Source organism: Macrobrachium rosenbergii, chromosome 17, assembly GCF_040412425.1.
Source record: "Macrobrachium rosenbergii isolate ZJJX-2024 chromosome 17, ASM4041242v1, whole genome shotgun sequence".
In the NCBI taxonomy this organism is placed as follows: Eukaryota; Metazoa; Arthropoda; class Malacostraca; order Decapoda; family Palaemonidae; genus Macrobrachium; species Macrobrachium rosenbergii.
This window is the reverse complement of record NC_089757.1, coordinates 38182382-38207359: the sequence shown is the minus strand read 5'-3', so window position 1 is coordinate 38207359 and position 24978 is coordinate 38182382. Positions and strand designations below refer to the sequence as shown.

Genomic DNA, 24978 nt, shown 5'->3' with positions numbered 1-24978 from the left:
TAGATGAGGGAAATTCAGCTCTGAAACTAGTGGTACAGGGTCTCTCTCTCTCTCTCTCTCTCTCTCTCTCTCTCTCTCTCTCTCTTGTGCTATAAAAGGACAATTATTGCTTACTCTGTGCAAGACCATTTCTCTCTCTCAAAATCTCTCTCTCTCCCCTCCTCTGGTTTTTCTCTCTCTCTCCAAGTCACTTACTTTGTCACAAGACAAGACTCTTTGTGCTATAAAAAGGGAGCAATTATTGCTTGCGCTGTAGCAAAACCACTCTCTCTCTATCTCTCTCTCCCCGTGGTTTGTTTATTCAAGCGATGTTGCTACGCTGTCGCAAGACCTGACTCTGGTCTCGTCTCTCTGTCTCTGTCTCTCTTTCTGTCTGTCTGTCTGTCTGTCTGTCTGCCCTGTCTGTCTGTCTCTCTCTCTCTCTCTCTCTGTCTCTCTCTCTCTCTGTCTCTCTCTCTCCTCTGTCATGCAACTCTAAAAGTCTAAATAGTAAAATCCAGTGTTAGAGTAACTCTGGAGAGTGAAAGACCTCAAATTTTGTTCTGCATAAAAGTGCAAATATCCTTAAACTGTGTATTAATATAGCTGTCAAAACAAACTGATAAAGAAGTTGACAGTGCATACAAGGAGGAAAATAATCAATAATACGTCTTCGAAAATGATTCGCCAGATATTTTGTGATAAAATGTAAACACTGTTACAGGTAAGGGTAGTTAAGCAGCCATTATTCTTCCTTGACTCGTGCTTTTCCAAGTGCTAAGATAAACATAACAAATTCCAGGTCCAGGATAAACCTCGGTAGTTACTGAACGTTGTAGTCTCTTTCTCATTCCGATGCAAATCAGTAATCATAACCACATTTTAAGAACAATTCTACGATCACTTCGACCCTACATAAAGCTACCGGCCTTGTCAAACACTTATCAAACACTTAAATCACTTGTAACTAAGTTTTCCTTACGGTCTTTGCATCAACCAACATCGAGGTACGTCTTAATCGAAGCAGTAAAACCTTATCTCATTTGTGAAATGTGTCAGCAATCTCGCTCTCTCCCTTCCCACATATTATGATGATGCCAGTTTTAATAGCCATAATCAACCAGTCTCTCTCTCTTCCTAACACAAATCAGTAGTCAATAACACATTTTAATAACAATTTTACAATAATTTCGACTCTACGCAAAGTTCTTCAGTCCTATCAAACACTTATCACACACCCAACTAAATTTTTCTTACACTTCGCATCAACCAACATCTAAAAACGTCGTATTCGACGCAATAAAACCTAACTTTATGTGAACTGTGTCACCCTCTCTCTCTCTCTCTCTCTCTCTCTCTCTCTCTCTCTCTCTCTCTCTCTCTCTCTCTCTCTCTCTCTTTTGACGCCAGTTTTAGTAGCCATCAACCAATCTCTCTCTCCTTCTCATCCTGACACAAATCAGTAATCGTAACCACATTTAACGAATAATTTTACGATTATTTAGAATCTTCAAACCTTTAACAAACACTTATATAACTCCTGAATAACTTATAAAACACTTATACAACTCCTAACTAACTTTTCAAAAACGTATATCACACCTAACTAACTATTCAAAAACTTATATCACACCTAACTTTTCAAAAACTTATTTCACACCTAACTAACTTTTAAAAAACGTATATATCACACCTAACTAACTTTTCAAACACTTATACAACTCCTAACTAACATTTAAAAAACTTACATCACACCTAACTAACTTTTTTCTTAAAGGCTTCGCGTCAACCAACATCTAAAAACGTCGCATTCAACGTCCAACGGAATTCATATTTCGCGCCTCTCAATTAAAAAGAAAAAAAAAATTTTATTCACTTTACGGAGCCGGGAACGCTATAGCCACCTATTATCGAAAAAAGAAACTAAATTCTTCCTCGGGGCCGTTTATCCAAATGTGCCTAAAATACGCTTGTTACCTTATTTATTCCATTTCCTGCTGTCGTGTCTGATTTTGCATTGTATCTGACTTATTTTGAAGGAGATTGCGACTAAATTGCATTAATATTTAAGGAGAAAATGCCATTTTAAAGTTTACGCATTTAAAAGGCGCGAAAGAGTGAAGTCTTCGATTTAATTGAAATTGAAATTGAAAACCAACGAATTCCATACCTTATTTACGCTTGATTTCGTCTTATTTACGTGCCTCAAATCGGCCTGTGAGTATTTTTTATTAACTTAAGTTCTCATATATACGATTATTCTTAGGTTTTATTGTCGTTTTTGCTCGAATTAACGATAAAAAAATTCTTTCTTTTGTCTATTTCTCTGAATCAGTCTATGAATAAAGATGCTATGTCAGATTTAAAAAAGTACTCACTGAGTTTCCATAACCAAAGTTTTTTTATCATACAACTAAAAGAAAAAAAAACATAAACAATAATAGTTTATTTTTGTTTTTATCAAATCCAAATGCGTTTTATTTTTTACGTATTATCGTTTAAAAAGCATTATAATAAAATTAAGGTTTAGAATATGCTTCCAGGAGGTCTGCCTCATAAATCATTGAGGAACAACTCTCAAATCTAGCATTTTATTAAAAGCTGAGAAAAGCATCGTTATAAAGTTAAATAAAGCAAACAGCGTAAACTTACTATTTCAATATTCATCTTTGAAGGCGTAACCTTACATTTCGGTCTAAAGAAGCATTATATTAAGGAGAATATGCTTCCAAAATCTCCATAAATTATTAAGGAATAACTCTGTAGCAATTAAAAGCTGAAAAAAGATCGTTATATGGTTAAATAAAGCGAAAAAAGCGTAAACTTATTATTTCAACTTACGTCTTTGAAGGCGTATTTTCACCGTATTTTGACCTAAAAATGCGTAATATGAAGGGAAATGTTTTCAAAATTTTCATAAATTAGAAAGGCACAACTCTATAGCAATTTAAAGCTGAAAAAAGCACGTTAGAAATGATTTAAAAAGGAATTAATTTGAAATAAAATACTTTATTATTAACGAATATGCCCTTAACTTTTTTTTCTTATTTCAGCCAGAGAATAAAAACGAATTTTATAAATGAAAGATCCCCACTGGGACCCCAAATTACGTCATCGGTTTCTAATGGAAACCAGAGGTTTGTTCCTCAAATTTCAAAACAAAATTATCTATAAATCATGTAAATAAAAAATAATATTCATATGAACCAATTTAAAACTTTTTATTTTATTTATATTTTATATTACATCTTTAATTGCCTAATTTATCAATAAAAAAATATATGTTATGAGATCAAATTATTTTTTATGGTTATGGCTGCTCAGTTGTCGTCTTTTCAGTACTCGAAGGAAGGCAGAAACTCTGGCAACTTCATTCAAATTTATCGTCATTTACGTTGATAAATAAGTAATTTCAATTTTACATGACAGTTTTTTGCATGAATATTTTAATATAATATATGGCACCTGCCTTGTGCTTTGATACTATATCCAACTGGTAAAAAATAATTTTGATGCATTCTGTGTGAATTTTTACTGATAAAAATTTCAACTTAACTATTCTTTTTATTCTCCATTCATGAATTTTTTTATACCACACAAACGCAAATGACCAAAACTGCATTGAAATCACCTACATTTGTTGTACTTTGACATGTAAAAAATAGCCTTGTGTATTATTTAAATCACTTTTAATTATTTCTTAAATATATATATATTAAAATATTACCCAACATAATTATAATAAAAGATAACACAAAAGAAAAGTACTTTGGATAGTTTTCTTACAGTTTGGAAAGTGAAATGGAAATAGCATTCATGTTGAACTGAAAAACATAGACAAATTCTATGTCTAAACATTACCCCATTATAAATTCTTATTAAAGTAATAAATTATTTTAAACTTTTATCTATAATACTGTTGTTAAAAAAAGTAAATTCTATAAAAAATTATTTGGGATGACCATTTTTGATTAGACTTGTGGCCACACTGAAAAATCTCTCTCTCTCAGAGACCCACTCTCTCATCTGAACGATAGCCAATCTTCTCTCTCTCTGTCATGACGTAATCAACAGCCAATCAGATACGAGAACTTTCCTCTTTCTCTCTCCCAGATTTTACTTCTTTATGATATGCTGTTTGGAAGAAATTGCTCAAAATGCTCTTTCTCGTATGAACCAAAAATCTTCTATTTTTTTCTCTCTTTTTCTCTTTTAATGTTTTTTAGGGAGATAAAACGAGCTAAATTGTCTCTCGTCTGCTTCTTTCCAGAAGAAGGCAAAACCAACAACTTTCACTCAAATCTCTTTCTCATTTATGTTCCTCTAAATAAGTAATTTCAACGATCTCTTGTCTGACAGATTTTTGCATGAATATTCATTAATATCTCTCAAAATATGGTAAGATGAATAAACTGAGTTTTGATCTCTCTATCCAATCTATAAAAAACGATTTTTAAAAGTAACAAGAGTAACAGTCAGTTCTAAGGTCTCCATTCGTTAAATTCTGAAAAACGCTTAAAATGAATGAACCAACACTAAATTGAAATCATTTGGAAATTTGCTGCACTTGATATACTTGTTATAGCTTTGTCAGGCTATTATTTAAATAATTTTTAATTATCAATTAAATATATATGTCAGCATACCATAAGAATTTTTAAAAGACAAATTTCCCCTTTGTGTCCAAAAAAAGTATTCTAAATAGCTTTTATCTTACTTGTAATGGGTATTTTGTGGTAGAGCAAACAACATCGTAACAGGTTTGAAAAACATAGACATTTCCCAATACTTTAAACCTCAAAAAGCTCATTATAAGTTTAATTATCTTAGATTAAAAAAATGTTTTTATTAAACTAATGAATTTATTTTAAAATTTTATCTATAATACTGCTGTTAAAAAGCATATTTGAAATGAAATTATTTTGAACAGAAGTTCTTATTATAACTCTCTCTCTCTCTCTCTCTCACACTCTCTCTCTCTCGTCTGCAGAGAGACAAGCCATTCCCAATCAGAGGTGGTGTTGATGATGTCTCTCGACAGCCAATCAGGGACGAACTTTCTCAAAGGGCCCAGATTTCACTTCTCAGAGAACCTCTCTTTATGGCTTTATCTTTCTTTCTAAGACCCAAAATCATTTGTATTTTTTTCTTTCTCTTTCTTTTTTAATGTTTAAGGGAACTCTAAAAAGTCTAAATAGTATAATCCAATGTCATAACTCTGGAATAATCGAATTTTGTTCTGCAATAATTGACGGTATTATTACTGTATTATTAATTACAGCCAAACTAATAGAGAAATTAATCATTGCATACAAGGAGGGAAAATAACAGTAGTACGTTTAGAAAAGGGGAAAAAAGTTAAAAAGCCTTTAATTTAACTTATATTCAGGGTAAACACCATAATTAAAGTCAGCCTCTACTTTATTTCTCACGAATACTAAAGGCTATGTTAAATACCAGCGTTAATTGACTACAAATAAAAGCTACTTTACTTTTATTTCTTGATAAATGACGAATATTTGGACTTCGTCAGAGCCGAATTTATGAATGAAAAATGACGTCACTGCCGGGAAAAAGAGCTCATTAGTTTCCATGGCAAATAAGGTTTGCGATTTTCAAAACAAAATCTATTAGTTTTAATGAAAAAATTCAAATAATAATAGTTTATTTATATATTACTATATTTAAATAAGTTTTTCTATATTTTAATGTATATAAATCCTGTTTAAGTGCCAAATTTTCAAATAAATATATAAGTTTATGAGCTCACTTATGCCGTATGGTGAAACTGCTAAATTGTCGTCTGCTTCAATTCAAAAAATGAAAAAACTGGCAACTTTCACTCAAATCTATCGTTATTTACGTTCGATAAATAAGTAATGTCAACCATTTACGCGACAGTTTTTTGCATGAATATTTATTAATATACATAGAAATATGGAAGGATGAAGAAAATGAGTTTGATACATATAAAATAAAAACGAAGTTTTAAAAGTAACTGGGCAACTCTTCTATTCTCCCAACTATCTCCCTCTCGGGTTCCCAACTTATGATTTGCTGTTGGTTGGAGTTTTTGTTTTTTTGAGAACCTTTTTTTCTTTTTCTTTGCTTTTTCTTCATTTATTTATTACTACTACAGGATATTTTAATATAATCTGGGGTTAGGAAATTATTATAATCATATAGAGGTTGTAAATTACTGTAATGTAATATGAAAATAAAGACTTGTATTATATGACATATATAATATATGGTAAAACTTATTCGTGAATTTACAATACAAAATACTATAGCAGTATATATATATACATACATACATACATATATATATATATATATATATATATATATATATATATATATATATATATATATATATATATGTATATATATGTGTGTGTGTGTAAAATCCTATATATATTATATTATTAATATTTGCCAAAAATAATTTTATATATATATATATATTCCTGAATATATAAAATATATTATAGTTCAAGAATATCTATACTAATTAAAAAATCAAAATTTTTACAAATCTTAATAAAAATTTTCTTATATATACTAAAATGTATAGAGATTTTAAGGTAAACCAGGATATAATATAGCCTATATATATATATATATATATATATATATATATATATACTATATATATATATATATATATATATATATATATATATATATATATATATATATATATATATATATATATATATAATATATATATATAAACCTCAGTAAAAATTAGGTTGCTTTTCACATCCTAAGGTGTCTTCCAAAATATTATAGATCTGACTGGACTTTTTTATATATCAAATACATCCAATAAAAATCTTGAACTATATATGTACAAACTTTATAAGTCACTCTTACTGTTTATATCTCCAATCCAGGAAATAACTTAGCCTAACTCACTTGAACCATGCTAAAATATATAAAATATATATAAAATATATCAAATATATATAAAATATAGCTTAGGATCTGCAAGTTGGGTTACGCGTATCCTGAGGTGTCTTCGGGTCATAAATACTAAAGGTGTTTTATAACAGATGACACTTTTTAGCACCTTCTGAGGTATGAAAACATTATGGCTCTGGAAAAGTGGTTAAAAGTCTTACCAAAGAAAAAAAGGGTACTATTTTGATCTTCATGTCTGCTACCTCCTGAGTAGCAGTGGTTGCTAACTTCATGTTTTTCCTTTATTTTCAGCATCATGCTGCTTAGAGTACAAAAAAGCTTGAGGGCTAAGATATGATAAAGAAATTGTAGGTTTTGCTGAACTCTGACCCCTTTTTACTGGGCATTGTAGTGATGCAGTTTTATCTGCTTTTATCGTTTTAGAAGTTTTATTGATTTAAATGGGATTTTGCAGGAAAGGACTTTTGGAAAGGACACTTGAAAATGCCTTTTGAAATTGCCTTTTGAAATGCCTTCTGAAAGGAACTTTTGGAAAGGACATTTGAAAATGCCTTTTGAAATGCCTTCTGGAAAGGGTCTTTTGGAAAGGACATTTGAAAATACCTTTTGAAATGCTTTCTGAAAAGGACTCTTGGCAAGGACACTTGAAAATGCCTCTTGAAAATACCTTTTGAAATACCTTCTGAAAAGGACTTTTGGAAAGGACATTTGAAAATGCCTTTTAAAATGCCTTTTGAAAAGGACTTTTGGAAAGGACATTTGAAAATGCCTTTTGAAGATACCTTTTGAAATGCCTTCTGAAAAGGACTTTTGGGAAGGACATTTAAAATGCCTTTAAAAGACATTTGAAAAAGCCTTTTTGAAAATGGTTTTTGGAATGGCTACTGAAAAGGCTAGTGAAAATGCATTTTGAAAGTAAGTTTTGAAAATGCCTTTTGAAAAAGTCATATGAAAGTCTTTTGAAAAAGACATTTGAAAATGCCATTTGAACTGCCTTTTGATAATGTTGATTTAGAGTGGCTATTGAAAGTAACTTTTGACAATGCCTTTTGAAAAGGATATTTGAAAATGCCTTTTGAAATGCCTTTTGATAATCCCTAATTTGAGTGACTATTGAAAATGCCTTTTGAAAGTAACTTTTGAAAATGCCTTTTGAAAATGATTTTTTGAAAAGACCTTTCTGAAAGGCTTTTTGGAGGATGTTTGAAAAGCCTTTTTGAAAGGACCTTTGGAAAGGACCTTTCAAAAGTATTTTGAAAAGGAGCCATTGACTTGAAATTCCAGAAGCTTCCAAAGAACATTACAGTATAATATTTTCTTAGGAACTGAGTCCCAGTCATTCGATTGAATAAGGAAATTCAATAAGATTATATCAATTATGATTAAATAATGATTCCCTTTCAGGTAAACAAATGGACCTAACGTCTAATTTAGCTTAGTGTGAGTCTACTCATCATTATTAAATAGTATAATGATAGATTGATTAACTTAATTATTCTATTCATCAGTGAGAAGTTAGTCAAAGGGTGATATTTCCTGCTCTCTCTCTCTCTCTGCATCGCTTGCTGTGACTGAACGCGCTAATCTCGGCCACATGGCCTTGGGGAATAAAGGTGCAATTCCTCTTATTTTTGTATGTTCAGGGAGGAACTCTCTCTCTCTCTTCTCTCTCTCTCTCTCTCTCTCTCTCTTCGTCTGTCCCATCCGTATTAAACGTTATCAATGGGAATATAGTCTTGGACGTGATCTTAATTTTGTGTCTGTAATATCAGTATTGTCTTATGGCGTCGATGTATGTTGAGATTTGGCGAACTGTATATATATATACGTCTTTAGGCCTATGTTTCAAAACTGCTTCCCTTGGGGTATGCGTTGGTTGTCTGGAGGCCTCCTAAACACCCCTCCCCACACGCAATGCTTCTGACACCAAAACCACCAACACTCAGAGAGAGAGAGAAAGAGAGAGGTTACGAAAATGGCTGCAGTTCAACCGTCCGATGCCTGCATATGCTTGAATTTACTTTATCTTTTCAATTATCCCTTTTTCTTCTTTATCAGAATCCCTTCGTCCTTTTCTCGATTTCCCATGATTAACATCATGATTTCTCTCTTCTCTCTCCAATCTCTCTTAATGGATCTCTCTAATAAATCTCTCTCTCTCTCTCTATTGTTTTGAAACAAGAAAATTCGCATAAAAACAAAGATTAACGTTAACGATTTCTCAACAATGCTTGGGAGAAACGTTCGACTTCTAAACGTTTCAGTCCAAAAACGTTCGTCTTTCTCACGTTCGCACGTTCACCTTAATGCTATTTATATTATAATCGCCGTTAATCCACAGACTATATAGGTTTTTAATAGATTTATTCGGGCGATAGCTATTAAAAACACAAAAACATACTCTTCAAAAGGATTTGTCGTGACTGAGCTAGGCGTTCTGAAGGGGGCGACCGACCAGCGGCCTTGAGAATACAGGCGAAATTCCTTGGGTTTTAAGGATGAGGGCCTGATCTCTCTCTCTCTCTCTCTCTCTCTGGCTCTCTCTCTCTTGGTCTCTCTCTCTTTTGCGGGGGCACCTATACCCCTACCCCGCCTCATTGCTTCATCTCGGACAGAAAGATGAAAAAATCATCTTAAGAAAGGAGGGATTATGATCTTACTAGCTTTTTTTTTTTAATTGAATATCAAACTCCATTTTAACTCTTGGCTGTAAATGAGTGGGCTTGGAAGAGGAAGTAGTCTGCAAAGTATTTTGAAAAAACAAGCAGAAAAGAGGTTATAAAGATTTAGGTTTGATCAACTGCCCTGCTGTTTGACATGACATGGGCTAATGGTAATTTCCATTTTAGTGCCTGCTTCGCTTTATGATGTCTCATTTTTTTATATTGTATATTATTTTTTTATAGTAACAGAACAACTTTTAATCCTGAGTACAAGATAATGCTATAAAGTCAAGTCCAGATGACCACTATTGGTCGAAATTCCTGGAACACCACTTGAATCATTCCTGAATAAGATGCTATAATTCCTGTTGATAACCAAATGCACATTAGGTCGAAAATCTTATGCAAATCGTTGAGACCTTCGAGTCGAGCGCTCTCTCTCACTCTGTCTCTTCTCCTCTTGTGCTATTCAAAGGAGTAATCCTTCGTTGCTCTGTCCCAAGAAGCCGCTCTCTCTCTCTCTCTCTCTCTCTCTCTCTCTCTCTCTCTCTCTCTCTCTCTCTCTCCCAGAGAGAGCAAAGGTCATAGGTGCAAGTGACGTATGCTGTCACAAGGCCTCTATCTCTTTCTCTCTCATTTCCACTCTCTCCACAGACTGTATTTTTTAATAGATTTCTCTGTGCCTAAAAACACAAAAAACATACTCTTCAAAATCTATATCTCTCGACCTCTTTCCCCCATCTCTTTCCTTCCTCTTTCTCTCTTCCTCTCTCTCTCTCTCTCTCTCTCTCTCTCTCTTCTCACTGTCTCAGTGTCTCTCTCTCATTACTCTACTCTCTCTCTCTTCTCTCTCTCTCTCTCTCTCTCTCTCTCTCAGTTTTCTTCCATCTCTCTTCTCTATCCTCTCTTTGATTTAACTTCTTTTCAAGTTTTTAAAATTTCTTCGTTGCATTTTATCCCTTCCACTTCATTTTCTCTCCACTTCACTTCATAAATCAATTTAATAAATTACAGTTCGAGCTCTTAGAAATTCGTCTGCTTTCGTCGTTACCAAAACATTCAAGCGGAAAGCCTCGTTCGTTATTTTTGGTTACAATAAAATACTATCTAATTTGTTATAGAATTAGTATTTATACTATATTATCGATTTAAAAATCACTTAAAAATAAAAATATACAGTTTTTTCTTAGATTTTTAAGCATAAAACAATAGTCCTTTTTTTTGAAAATTCCCCTTTAGGCGACAAATAGCAGACAGACATTTTAAAAATAAACAATTTTTAAATAAGCCAATAGTCCTTTTTTGACAATGAGATGAAATTTTTAAATATAAGAAATATCAATATATATTTTTCTTTTATTTTACTCATGTATCAATATAGAAATTTCTTTTATTTTAGATTTAACAGTGATTAGATTGAGAGATTTTGTGATTAAATTATCATGCATCAAAAGCCTTAGTGTTACGTGAATTGTTAAGTTGCTATTAGTTATTTTATACATATATTTTATAAATAATTTTAGTAATCTAAAATAATTACCTTTCATAATTAATGAGACTTAGATAACTTAATATACCATATCTTATATTGAACAGGTAGATACTTTATTAACAAAATTTTAAATCATTGATAATATTCTATATAATTACAGGATACTGCCAGTTACATTAAAACCATTATTTAGAGTAAATCTTTCAAAATGGTGTAGTCCTGAAACTTTGATATTCTTAAAGATATGATTTAATGCAGATCTGATACCAATTTAATCCAAAAATTGAACACGTTTTCAAAATGACAATTCAATTTATTTTAGTCAAAGTTTCCCATTCAATGACGTCTTGGGAATATTTTACAAGACAGCTCGACAAAATCTTGCAAAAGTTTTGATTTTTCAATAAAAACCTCAATTTTTAATTTATATATTTTAATAAAACTTAATTTTTCATGATTTAGAGCCAATTAATTTGTTTATTGACTTCTTAAATATAATTTAATGTTTTACTTTAAATTTTCTGTCAATTTTCAAAGATTACCTGATTGTTTCTTTTACCAAACTGTAAAGGGACAATACCTTTAAGAGTTCTTGTTTTTACTAAAAATTATCCATTAATTTTAGATTTTTATATCATTAAATATTAATACTTACCGTAAATTTTTACATAAAATTAAATATCTTGAAATATATATTTTTTTATGTATTTCTTTAAAGCTTAGACAATAGCTTTATACTTCAAAATGCCTGAAATGTAATAGTTGCTCTGTAATGTTTTTAAAATATATTTATTTAGGAACATATTGCAAAAAATAAGAATAATATTTAAGACCAATGAAAAGAATAATTATTTTCCTATAAATATCTCATATTAAATTGCTAAAATTTGTTGAATCTTACGTAAAATCGAAGGGTAGATGTTTTTGTAAACACACAAAGTTGTTAGTTAGTCTTTATTTTTTTTTAGTTACTTAAAGTGCCAATAGGTGCCTATAGCGTCGCAGGCCCGGTGAATTTCTTAAAAAAGACGAGCTTAAATTACGAAAAATATCATTCATAAACACATGATAAGTGTGATATTGAACGTAAATCTTAAATATAATGTCAAATGCAATGAAAATTTTTATGAAAATTGTTCAAGTACGAGCCTAAAGGGAATTACGAAGAATATGAATATTTAAATTTAATATCATACATATGACATAGAATATGAATTTTGAATATGATATTATTCTAATTTATTGAAAAGGATTCAATTATACTTCATAAATTATATTACGATTTCATATTATATTTAGGTTTTTCTTTTAGGCTCGTCGTCTCTCACAGTCTCACACTTAACGTAAACAAAAATTAGGCATCACTGAAGTGTGGGCGAAATCCAACTTGTTTTTGGTAAATATTCTTTTTATCTGAAACGAATTATGAGTGTTGTTTAATGGTGGTGTACTTGCAGTTCTCTGTCACGGCCTGAGGGCCTAATTTTGCAAATAATTCTGTCGAACTGTTCTGAATTGGTTAGTCCCTCTTATATGTAGAGTTGTTGCAGAAGACTCAGCCACCTCCCACATTATAATTTATATATTTTCTTGATGTTCAAATTACAACAATAAAGGTGAACTGATCGCCCTCCTCCAAAACTAATATGAAATTGCCTTGGGAAACACCCTAGGGCGTCGGGTTGGTAGGTATTTTTAATTTTTGTTTTTTAAGTGCCCTATCATTTCCTAGCCATTTTTGCCCGAAAAACTCAATATGGTTTTTCATGCGAAAATGGCTAGCTGGAGTCGTCTGGAAAAATACCCTGCACCAGTACTAAGCAAGTATGTTCATCAATGGTTGTGGGCTCACTCAGTTTGGATAGTAACCCTGATGTGTCTGTGGATTCAGTACCCATACAAGAACTTGCTAACTGGACTGTGTTATAGTCAGATGTCAGAATATTATCATTTTTGTATTTAAAGTCTTGAGGGCTTTCAGTTTCTGAGGCCTAATCCTCCACCACGGTATTTACAACTTATATTTTGTAGTTTTGAACGATTTTTGCACCCCTGAAAGTGGCTGCCTTTGGTGAGGTATGATTGTGTGCAATGACTGTGGATACCCTTTATGACTATTCTTGCAATCATTCCTTGGTGGGAGCATAATAGTGAAGGTATTAAGTTCATTAGTTATATGTGTGCGTCTGACCCAGATCTCATTTTTATGACAATTTCATGAATGGCTTAAGTTTCAAGGTCAGTTTCAAGTGACAAAGTATGCAAATGCTGAATTTTTGTTACGAAGATACAGTACCACATCATTTTACAATGCTTGTTTGTTTCTTGGATATATATTTAATAAAACCTAAAGTTTCAAGAAGGAAGGCCCCTGTAGGGGGTTTAGTGCCATCAGTGCACCTCACGTGGTGCATTGTAGGCGTAACTTCAAGGTTCTTTGTAGCATCCCTTTGGCCACTAGGTGCAACCCCTTTCATTTCTTTTATTATACCTCCGTTCATATTCTTTTCTTCCATTGTATTTTCCACCGTGTCCCATTTATTGTTTCACAGTGCAGCAGTGAGGTTTTCAAACCTCCTTTACTCTCAGTTTGCCATTCAGTGCTGAATGACCTCATAAGTCCCAGTGCTTGGCCTTTGGTTAAAATATTATCTTCCTTATATTCCTTTCAAGTAGGAAGGCTGTTGGATAGATAATACACCCACCTCCACCTACCATCCTTTCATAACTCTTGCTTTTGGAGTGCTACTTGATTGTGGTGCATATTTTAAAGTTGTTTAGTATCAGATATGTTAAAGGGTTAGCCTTTTATTTTGTCCCAGAGCCCTTGATATTTATTTATTAATTTTCACAAGGTATTTAGGTGTTGCTGTCATGGTTTAAGGAATTATTATTAAGGTGAGCTGTTTTTTATTGTGTCCCAGAAGAGCCCGTAATATTTTAGTTTTTTATTTATAAATTTTTAAATTTTTACAGGGTATTTAGGTGTTACTGTCTTGGTTTAAGGAATTATTTGGGTGTTGCTGTCTCAAGTTTAGTAAATCTTGAGAAATCCACCGCAACTACAGTAGTTATCTTAAGATTTCTGATGGCTAGTGTTAGTGAGCACTGTTATTAGGTTTTGGCAGTGATCAGTTACTCATACAGCCCAGAGTTTTCATGTGAGTAGAATTGAAGGCCTTCTATTTAGTCAGTGACCCATCACCTTCAACTTGAGGTCAGTTTATCCAGAACAAATTCACCACTGTTCCATAGATATTCCTGTGAGCAGCACATCCAGTTCTGTGACCTCCATGTACAAGTCAGGCTTTAGCCAGTGCTTTGGAACTTCTAGGCTTTTCTGGTCATTCCTCATGAAAATTGTGTTCTGTATTTATCATGGATTTTTTGTGTTTTCGTGTTACAGTTGTGTGTCTTGAGGCCTAAGAGTTGTTTACAACTTATCCATTAAGCTTCTTGTCCTTTTCCTTGTGGTAGGAGAGGAACATTAACTTTGATTGTATGGAATGCATTAGAATCTCCATCCTTTTGGTATTTATTAAGTTGTAATTTGGTAAGATACAGTGAACTACTTCGTATCTGTAATGAGAAGTTTCGGACCAGTTCGAAGATATTGTACAGCTTCACTCCACATAACTTAGTGGTTAATTCATTTTTGGTATAACTGTAGACCTGTACAAATTCAGAAATATCTCTGCTGGGAAGGTTTTTACTCAAATATCAATTATTCACACCACTTGGGTGATACAGTGTAACTAGACACTCGGGTGAAATAGAGAGTTTGTAGGACCTTGTATATGTTTTAAGGTGTCATTGGTTTTTCTGCTTTGGTGACATGTTTGGTGAACTTCATTTTGATGTGATATTTTTTCTTTAAGGGTCCTATAGTTGTGTTCCTCACTGGTCCAGTACTTATGGTACTTGTTACTTGTATCCCCAGACAGAGTTTAAATGCCAGTGCATCAATCAGTGTGAGGAGTTCCTGGTTGTGGCGAGTCCCAACACTGGTGGTCTGAGTATCTTTAATAAACCAGCTACAGTAATCCTTTAGGTTGTAATCTGAGCTCATTGGATATTTCAGTCCTGGTTCTTATTCATTGAGGGTAATACAGTAGCACCTCAACTTATCAAACACTTTACAAGTCTGTCTTTCTGATAAGTAACAAAGTCTGTTAGGTAACAAAGACCCTATAATGTAGCAAACACTTGAGTATTTTCCAGAGATCTTACAGCTAACAGCAACTCCACACAGTTCCTAACCTAAACTAAGCTGTAACGTACACCTAGCTTTCAATTTAAGAGATTTATTGAAAATTTATAACATTTGAAATGGTAACATAACAAAAAATAATCATAATATATCAGCTGGTAAATACAGAAGTCTGCTAAGTTTCAGTCCAGTAGCTTGAGGTGTTTTGTATTGGTTTCTGCATATGAGTTTTCTACTGCACCTCTGTGTGTGGCTTGTGGTATTTGAGAATAGTTCTGTCGCTCTCCCTCCCTCTCTCTCTCTCTCCTGGTAGTCGTCAGAAGCCTTCTCTCTCTTTTTTAGGTAATCTCTCTCTCTCTCCTGGCAGTTGTTGGGTAATCCTTCTCTTTCTCTCCCTCTCTCTCTCACCTTACTATTCCAGAAGTATATATCTATTCCTAATTATTTATGTGATTGTGTAAGGGCTGGCTGGCACGTACACACACATACATACACGCATACATACATACACAACGATCGCATTCTGTCATAAACATTTCCTACGTCATAATTTTAATCCTTCAAAGTTTTCGTCTCTCATGGATTCCGATTTTGTGGAGAGAGAGAGAGAGAGAGAGAGAGAGAGAGAGAGAGAGAGAGAGAAGAAGAGAGCGATAAAATCAATTACTACTTCCTTATAGGCTTACTTGTATCATCCTGTTTTTATTCATTTGATGATAACAATGAATGGTTATTACTGATTACTGAATGTTGTGGCTTTTTCCTAGACGGTTTGTTGTCTAATTGCTCTAAATATTATTGATATATATTTTACCTTTTTGTCTGTTTCCTGTGTCTCTCTCTCTCTCTCTCTCTCTCCTCTCTCTCTCTCTCTCTCTCTCTCTCTCTCTCTCTCTATATATATATATATATATATATATATAAAGTCACTTTTTGCTCAGTTTATATATGCCATTTGTCCCAAACAGAATAAATTCATTGTTTATCATTGTGAGACCAACTCTGTCACGTTTAGAGAGAGAGAGAGAGAGAGAAGAAGAAGAAAGAAGAAGAAAAGAAAATCTGAGTTCAGTCTAAAACCCTATACACACACTCCCTCAAGCTAATCCCCACTCCTCTCTCTCTCTCTCTCGTAAAGGTCCAAATATGGATTAATTTATAATCTTTATAGGGATAGCAAGCTATTTTCTATGTTTATTAAACAATTGAATGATGTCAAAAGCCACTCTCAAAGAATGCCCAGGATGCCTGCCTGTGTTGGATCTGTCCTTATTTTGGGGCAAATTCCGAAATTAACGGCCGCCACGTCTCCTGTTTCTGCTCCTTTTCCTCTGTATCACCATGTCTGTCTATCTGTTTCTTGTGTGTGTGTTAATGCAACATTCCTATCGGACGTCATATTTCACCGTTAGCTACGTACAAGACGTAATTCTCATGCCTTCATCTATAGACTCAGGTTTTATTATTACTATTGTATTATATATCATATTACAAATTATATATTATATTATATATTTTTATATATTATATATTACTATTATTATTCATTTGATGAATAACAATAATAATTGTTACTGATTCCTGAATATTATTTAAGAGGTGCAAAAGAAACGAGCAGGCAAAAAGTGAACTGCTGATTTATTCATGATCCAGGCGGTTTATATAGCGGCAGACTGGCGTCGCGGAATACGATGGGAGCATAGGTGACAGAGGTCGATAACAATTAACAATAAAATACAGCGAACGAGTACAATTTACAATGTGAAAATAGACAGAATTAAAGTTGAATACAATCACAGTGCCTGCGAAGAAGAGATACAATACATAAATTGAGGACAGATAAATGAGTATATACAGTTTAAATGATTGGATTTACGTGACCTGGCCGTCAGGTGAGACAAATTGTAGATACAAAACGGGCTGTCACCAAAGAAAACTTGCTCAGCAGGGACTTTACAAATAACATGATCAGCAGAGACTTTACAATTATACCTTTAGTAACGTTCAACCAGACTCTTGTTTCCACATTTATTTTCTCTATGACTGAATAATACTTAAGTGGCCACTTCAGGCTTTAGGCCCATAATTTGGCCCCTACACACCTTCAGTCTAATCCTCTCTCTCCCCCCCCCCCCTGAAGGTCAAAATCATGGACTTTTCATATTCGTTGTAGAGGAGAAATTACCGAAGATATATCACACAATTATAAAAGAACTCAATGATTTCAAGTGTTTTGAAAAAAAAAAAAAAGTTGGTTCGTTGCATTGAGGGATTAATCTGTCTCTGTCTGTCTGTCTCTCTCCCGCCCCCGGTATGGCATTGTCCTAAGCACGCCCAGGCGTAGACCGATAAAATCAACAGCTCTTCACTCAGGCATTTATCATCATCATCATTATTTTGCATATGATGAATAATAATAATCATAAGTATTGTATACTGAATACTGTGTCCAGGGTATTAAAGCAATTAGGCCTTAGTGCATTTGGCGGGGGAGGCCTGGAGGGGTAGGGTTGTTGGGGGGATGTTTACTGAACGGCCGCCCCCCCCCCCAACTTTTACATCCTCCAGGTATCAATCCCCCCAACCCTTCGCTCTTGCCATAACCAGTTCATTTTTATTGTAACTTTTTTTTTATATATGTTATTGCCTCTATTTTCCTATTAGGGTAGTGTTGCCATCAGACGTTCTGTCTTTATGCAGCGGCCGTGAGAGAGAGAGACACCTTACAGACCTTATAGTTCGTGGGGGTTGCCCCAGGAGGTCCCTCAGTGTGAGGCACCTCTGATGTCTACCAGAGAATTGCTAATGCATCTTCCGGTACATTTTGCACCTTCCAATCTTGGATGGTCTGGGATGCAGCTTAGATATTTGTTGAGCTTATTCTTAAACACATCTACGCTCAATCCTGTGGTGTTCCTCAGATGAGCTGGTAGCACACCGAATAGATGCTGCATTATCGATGCTGGTGCATGGTGGATTAATGTCCTGTGTGCTTTCCTTAGTTTTCCTGGTATAGTTTTGGGTACTATTAATCTTCCTCTGCTTGTTCAGTTTTTTTTTTAGCTTCATGATGTTTTCGGCGATTCCTTCGGTTTCCATGCCTGTATCATCATGTAGCGCTCTCTTCTGTCGAGACTATAATTTTAAGAATTGTAGTCTTTCCCAGTAGTCAGGTCACTACTTTATTCTGGCTACCAAGGACCTTTATACCTGTGCAATATCCTTTTGGTAGTGTAGGTACCACATCGCGCTGCAATATTCAAGTGGACTATGTACATAAGTTTTATATAAAGCATAATGTGTTCGCTTTTCCTAATTTTTGAAGTGCCGGAACATCATTCCCATTTTTGCTTTGCATTTTGCCAACAGTATTGCTATTTGATCATTGCATATATTCCTATTCAACATCACACCAGTCTTTAACTGCTTCCTTATTTGGGATTGTCTCGTTATTAGGTCCCCTATATGCATACAGTATAGCATCCCTTCTTTATCCTACATAATTTATCAACTCAAATTTATCAGCTAAATACCATCCTATTTACCTCTGCCCATTCATATATTTTGTTTAGGTCTCTTTGTAGCAAGCTCCTATCTTCATCACAAGTAATTTCTCTGCTTATTCTTGTGTCATTGGCGAAACTTCTCACCGAGTTCTTAACATTACTGTCTATGTCTGCAATCATAAACAGCAATGCAACGAACACCGTACCTTGTGGCACACTAGATACTACCTTAGCTTCATCCAATTTCTCATCGTTTTAGTCACTATCCGTTTTATGTTTGCAAATTCTTTTTATCCATCTTCTACTTTGTCCACAATATGTTTTCTAATTTTTTGCTAATATATTATGGTCTATCTTGTCAGCTTTTGCAAAGTCTAGGAAACCACACCTGTATCACTCGTTTATCATGTATAATTATGTGTTTTCATGGTGGACTAACAGTTGGGTTTGTGTAATTTTTCTGGGTACAAAACCATGTTGTCCTATATTAAACTATTTTTCATTAAATGTTTCATATTTTTCATTAACCTATAATTACTTGCCTCTAGTCTTGATCCACTTTTGAAAATAGGGGTAATATATGCTAATTTATGTTCATCATAAATCTTGCCTGTCTCTACACTATCTTAATATCGCGAGCGGCTTTGCAATAGAATGAACTACTTTAACAAAATGGCAGACCCGTACATCACATGATGATCATATAGCGAAACAGTATCACGAGGAAAACGCCGCTAAGACTAGAGTGAAGCAGTGAACAGTGTATAATTTGATTAAGAAGTTTGTGGCTAGTGGTAGTGGCGACGCCCAGAGAAAAGACATGCGTTTGCTAAGAACTACAAAGACTGGAGACTGAACGAGTGGAGGGAAGTACTGTGGTCAGATGAAGCCACATTCTTTGGGTCTGACACAAAGGGAAAGTCGGTGTGACCTGCTCCCAGGCAGGACCTCCTTAGCGCAAACCTTCTCACCACTGATGTTAAGTAGCCACAGTATTTGCCGCTTCTCAATCTTCATTTGAATCCTCATTTGAGAGGTAGAGACACCCATCTTCCAGCAAGACAGTACTTTCCTGCCCATATGAATTGGAATTGCTACGGAGTTGGCTGGAGGATTGTGGGGTTGATTATTTAAAGACTGGCCAGGAATTTCCCCAGACCTCTCAACCATAGAAAATCTCTGGGCAATCGTTTAAGCCATATTAAGAGATCATGACACCACCTCGCTTGAGAAGTTAGAGGTTGCCTTGCACGAGTGTTGGAACCCAAAACTCTTCAAAATCTTGCAGACTGGGTCCCCAGATGCCTTAGGAAACTTCTAGCAAGGAAAAGGAAGAGCAATGTTACAAAGTACTGATGTTGGTGAGTACACTATTTTTGTATTTTTTTTGTTGATGGTTACAGTTAAATTGAAATTTCGTTTGGGGTGACCTTGTTGAATCCCTGTTTCACAACTACAATCATAATGGTATATACATAGGCATCTTATGACAAAGATAAGAAAAGATGGAAAACTGACATTAAATTTTAGACTTAGTGCCATGGTCAAAATGTATTCATCCTAAACAGCAAAGAGACATATTTCAATACAATACCATGAGTAAAACCCACGAGAAGCAAGAGTCATTTGTAGACAGAAAGGCATGCAAACTGCATATGGTGATCTAAATGAAAATGAAAGTAAAATATACATAATGAGTAACTTCACAACAAAAAGGAATGAACAGACTTCAAAGGGACTCCAAAAACACAGACAAAAAACTATGAGAATTATTTTCAATATTAGCATAACCAGACCACTGAGTTAACAAGAAAAAAAGTTGAAAGAAAATAGCAAAAGGAATTTTAAAAACCAAGGTACTGTAAACGGATTACTCAAGCAACTGCATGAGAACAACAATTACTATTTGCCATTACTACACATCTGTGTGGAGCAAAGCAAAGCCCACAAACTAAGAGGGTCAATTATTCTTACAGCATCCTAGTAACATGGAAGGCCTTACATTTAAATACACAATGGACAGTGTTCCATCCATACTTTGCCTCAATAAGAATAACACCAATGTACCAATTCTAATCAAATATTAAATGAAAATATGATGGCCCTAATGTACACTTGCATCTCAACATGTCAGGTAGCTGAAGATGCAGACTAGTGTCTTTCAATGATGACTGACTTCTCAGTTAGCACCATTTCATTAGGGGATGTAGGGCACAAAGATGCCACAGAGTCCTACAAAAAACTGGGACAAAATTGCCAGGTGATGTCAAAACAGTTTCAAGTCCAGCCTGTCAGAAGTTCAAGTGTTCTCGTACAAAAAACTGGGACAAATATACCCTGTAATGTCAAAACAGCTTCAGGTCCTGTCAGTCAGAAGTTAAAGTGTTATCATAAAAAAAAATACAAAAAATGGGACAAATACACAGGACCATGTCATGTCACAGTTTCAGGTCCAGTCTGTCAGAGATTCCAGTGTATTGTACAAAAAACTGGGACATATATACTATGTCATGTCAAACAGTTTTAGGTTCAGTCTGTGGATGGAGTGTTATTGTGTGAAACACTGAGAAAAATATACCAGGTGATGTTAAGACAGTTTCAGGTCCAGTCTGTCAGAGGTTCAAGGGTTATTGTGCAAAAACCTGATACAAATATACCATATCACATCAAAACAGTTTCTGGTCCAGTCTGTCAGAATTTCAAGCGTTATTTTACAAAAAACTGCGACAAATATTCCAGGTTATATCAAACAGTTTCAGGTCAAGTCTGTCAGAGGTTCAAGTGTTATTGCACAAAAAAACTGGGACACTTATGCCATGTGATGTCAAAACAGTTTTCAAGTCCAGCCTCTCAGAAGTTCAAGTGTTCACGTACAAAAAGATGCAAAAACAAATGTGACATCCTTGGTTACCCACGAGACATTGGCGTCTCTTTCTCCCTAAAATATTATTCATTCTGACAGCTAAATGCAGATAATATTAAACGACACTTTAAACACCACATTAATAATAAATCATTTTAACATAAATCTCAACTATCAAATTTTTCTAAACTGACTTTTATTACTTGGGTACTTGGCAAAACACACACACAAACTACCATTTAACCAACAGAGTGAGGTTTTGAAATCACAAAGGTACATTGAAAAAATGTCCAAAACATCAAGTTTTGTTAGTTTCCAATAGTTTTAGTTCTTTACTTTTCACTATATTAAGCAACATTTTACAATCCACAATTCACAGGAAAAACCTTCTCTTTTCATTTTTGTCTCCTATACCACCTAAATGCATATTTGCTATAAACATCTGTTATGGAAAAAAACTATACAAGGTTTTAACACACCAATATCTCCTGACATTTCTCCAGTTTCAGCTTCACAGGGAGTTCTGTCAAATTTGAAAATAATATCACAAAGATGCAAAATCTAGAAGCTATTACGAAATCTGTTCTAAATTCAATGATATTCGACAGCTGAAACAAACTGTTTTAAGGCTACATGGAGTATACACACAAGAAGCTGAATTCTAGTTCCACACTTTGAAAGATAAGTTACTTAAATGATGTAATACCTTTCAGCAGTATCTAAACTTGGCAGATACTTAAGGGGTCTGGTTTTCTGATGAGTAACAAGGTTCGTTAAGTAACGAAGACTATATTTAAACCTGTACTTGAATATTTTCTAGAAGCAATTCCCTGTAGTTTGTAATCTAAACTAACATTCAAATCAAGATGTATAAATAAGTGTATCAGGTCTAAGATGGTAGCAGAGCAAAAAGCAATCACAGAAGTGTAGCTGATAAGTACATGAACTCTGGGAAACAGACAAACTAATGAATTAACCTACAAGTGAACAATGACACTGGTTACTGCATTCGTGCAAAAATTATCCATGAACATATCAGAATACCAGTATAAATACAGCTGATATTAAGCTGATGAGAATTATAGGTAAACTGCGTTACTCTGAAACCCAACTGCATGAAACTTGCCCAAAGTTTTAATAGTGAAAGGAGATAAGATTATAATCCACATGTGCCTAAGTACATCTCTCTCCAACACTTCTGTTAATCTCTACCATTAACAAATGTCAGTATTTCTGAATGACCCTTGAAAAAATAATACAATCCAGCACATTAGAAAAATGTGATCTATAAAAATGTAGTTGCAACTTGTAGCTCAAACTCTGCTGCTTGACAGTTTCTTGTCAATTCCAAGTATGAGAATGATGTCCGACTTCTCTGGTTCATCCTCACAGGTTCTAAACGGTTTCCCTAAAAAGATGAGGAAGATATTAATGACATGAGGTGACAGAGATATTAAACTTAACAGGTATTAAGATAAAAGATAGTTAAAACCAAGCCTCAAGCATCCTATACTAAGAGGGTCACAGACTAAACAGTGACAGTGACTGTAATCTTTCGATAAAGATATCTGGATAAAAATCTGTTTAGTAAAAGCTACAGCAAATGTTAAAAGTAATTCTAATTAAATAAACTAGATTTTGTAACAGCATTATTGTTGGTGACCACAATGCACCATTCTTCTTCTTTAAATACAAAATTTGACTCAGCCGAGACTTTAACCTGTGATGTTATGGTCATAATTAGCCATGAATCGTACATGATGAATGACGCCATCATCATGAACCATGGCTGCCACTGTCTCACGCGCTGAGGACGCGACCGTCGAGACAGTAGGACGTCAATACCAGGAAGATGAAGCCTGCAAGCTTCACGCCTTCGCCAGTACTGTCACGGAACCTGACCGTGAGTAAGCCCCTCAGAAAGGACTCTGAAGTTGACGGTATTATGGGCTGCCACACCCATACCAATCTCAAAACCAAGTTTCTTTACTTTAGAAAGTGAGAGAGGATCTTAATTTGACAAGTAGGACGTAAAGTAAGAGGCGACTTATGCTCGTAGAGCTCTTTCCATTGTTAGTAAATTTGATCTGGTTAAAGACTTCAGCTATCCGTGGCCTTCAAGGTATCACAAAACCCCCTCCCTTCCTCACTCATTAACCATACAAATAAAAATAGCACACTCAAATTCAGCTCTCACAAAATCTAGATGTATCTATAATTTCAGTAATGCTAACAAATTTCAACTGTGCACTCACTTCCCCAAGCACTGGCAACAACTGTATCAAACAACCACTGCCAGCCGCTAACACTAAACATACAATCAAATATTGTACGTGCACAAACATTCCAACTATGCCTACCATTCCACGGTTGGCCACAAAAAACTAATTACTAAGATATTCACTTTTGGCTATCTGCAAACTATTTACCCTCCAGATATTAAACTTTTTGACTACAGCATCCACAAACTATTTAGCCTCCAGAAATAAACTTTATGACTACCCACAAACTATGTAGCCTCGAGAGATAAATAAACTTTTTGACTGTCTGCAAACTATTTAGCCTTGAGAGTTTAAATAAACTTTTTGACTATCCACAAACTATTTAGCCTTCAGAGATTAATAAACTTGACTATCAAAACTATTTAGCCTCGAGTTTTAATCAACTTTTCACTATCGACAAACTATTTAACTCGAGAAATTAATAAACTTTTTTGAGCTATCTACAAACTATTTAGCCTCAAGAGTTTAAATAAACTTTTTGACTATCCACAAACTATTTAGCCTTGAGAGATTAATAAACTTTTTTGGCTATCTGCAAACCATTTAGCCTCAAAGAGCTGAAATAAATATTCTTTTCTTTTATAAGAGAAATCAATAATAATTGGCACTTAAACAAACCTTCAAGCCACGTCAAAATCACCAAGAATTCAGCCCGGTATTTTGTTTCATCTGAGCATAAATATGACCCAACGGTGTATCCTGAAACAAAGAAATATCTTAATTTGTTCTCTCTCAGGTGTCCATTAAAGCAGGCTTTTGCCATGTAACACATCATTACTCTCTTGAATATTTTCCCTACTGAATTGGGTGAATATTTGGGGTTTATTTTAATCAAATAGAGCATTTAATAAGCATTATAAAATATCTTCACAGTTAACAAAACACAATGAACTAAGTTTGACTATAGAAAAATTAACACTAGAGAAATGGCTTTACAAATATACACCTTATTTTGAAAGAAATATATCAAATATATAATTTACACTGCCATGTTAGTCTAAATATTAACCATTTTATTCATTCTTTAAGGACTTTACCATGGGTGAAATCTGACTG

At 34.1% G+C, this 24978-nt stretch overlaps 1 long non-coding RNA gene across 1 annotated transcript; it reads right to left on the bottom strand.

Moving 5' to 3' along the window:
- Nucleotides 1–20119: 20119 nt before the first annotated feature.
- Nucleotides 20120–24623, bottom strand: LOC136847875 (uncharacterized). Its single transcript, XR_010855876.1, has 2 exons — nt 24541–24623; nt 20120–23048 (listed from the first exon to the last, which is right to left on the bottom strand). It is a non-coding gene; the product is annotated as an uncharacterized lncRNA (long non-coding RNA).
- Between the last annotated feature and the right edge of the window lie 355 nt (nt 24624–24978).